The sequence below is a fragment of the Otolemur garnettii genome, unplaced genomic scaffold (genome assembly GCF_000181295.1).
Source record: "Otolemur garnettii isolate 467f Iridium unplaced genomic scaffold, OtoGar3 scaffold00013, whole genome shotgun sequence".
Classification (NCBI taxonomy): Eukaryota; Metazoa; Chordata; class Mammalia; order Primates; family Galagidae; genus Otolemur; species Otolemur garnettii.
The window spans coordinates 28,858,654-28,859,699 of record NW_003852408.1 but is presented as its reverse complement, the minus strand read 5'-3'; the positions used below and the strand labels follow the sequence as shown (position 1 = coordinate 28,859,699).

Below are 1,046 nucleotides of genomic sequence, written 5' to 3'. Positions count from 1 at the left end.
GTAAAATAATACTATATGTTGTTTCTAGGCACACTTCTGTGTGGTAAAGACATAAAAATAAGTATGAGGACTGTTAAATACCAAATTAAAGGGACTAACTCTGGGAAGAGAGTAAGGGAAACAGGACTATGTGTGTGTCTTAATTCATTTTGTGCTGCTATAACAGAACACCTGAGACTGGTTAATTTCCAAAGAACAGAAATTTATTCTCTTCTATTTCTGGAGACTGAGAAACCCAAGATCAAAGTACAGTTTTCTGGGACAGCGCCTGTGGCTCAAAGGAGTAGGGCGCTGGCCCCATGTACCTGAGGTGGTGAGTTCAAACCCAGCCCCAGCCAAAAATTTAAAAAACAAAACAAAACACACAAAGTACAATTTTCTTACTGTGTCTTCTAATGGCAGACGGTAGAAGGGCAAAAAGAGAGTGAAACCATTCCCACAAGCCCTTTTCTTTTTTTGGCAGGGCAGGGGGAGGAAGGTGGGGTGACAAAGTATCAACTCCTGAGCTCAAGTAATCCTCCCACCTCAGCTTCCTAAGTAGCTAGGACTACAGGCCCCTGCCCCTGGAGCCTCAGGACCTAAACACTTCCCATTAGGCTCCACCTCCCAACACTGTTGCATTGCATATCGTTTTCAACGCAAGGAGACAAAAACACTCAAACCATAGCAGTATGTAATATGATAAAGTTTTTAACTACAATTTAAATGTTTTCTTTAGAAAAAATGTGAATCAAGCATGGCAACATGTTAAAACATCACAAAACTGGGTGGCACCTGTGGCTCAAAGGGTAGGGTGCCAGCCCCGTATGCCAGGGGTGGTGGGTTCAAATCCAGCCCTAGAAAAAAAAAATCTTCACAAAATTAAGTGGTAAACTAAGTAAGGATTATACAGTATATTCTCTATCCTTAAGATATTTTATAGATTACTTTGTAAGCAGTTAAAAGTTGTTAGTATTGGCTGGGCGCCTGTAGCTCAGTGGCTAGGCCACCAGCCACATACAGTGGAGCTGCCGGGTTCAAATCCAACCTGGGCCTGCCAAACAACA

At 42.4% G+C, this 1,046-nt stretch overlaps 1 protein-coding gene across 1 annotated transcript in view; it reads left to right on the top strand.

Moving 5' to 3' along the window:
- Nucleotides 1-1,046, top strand: part of KIAA2012 (KIAA2012 ortholog) — a 112,771-nt gene that overhangs the window by 96,491 nt on the left and 15,234 nt on the right. The gene's annotated exons all lie outside the window — the stretch shown is intronic.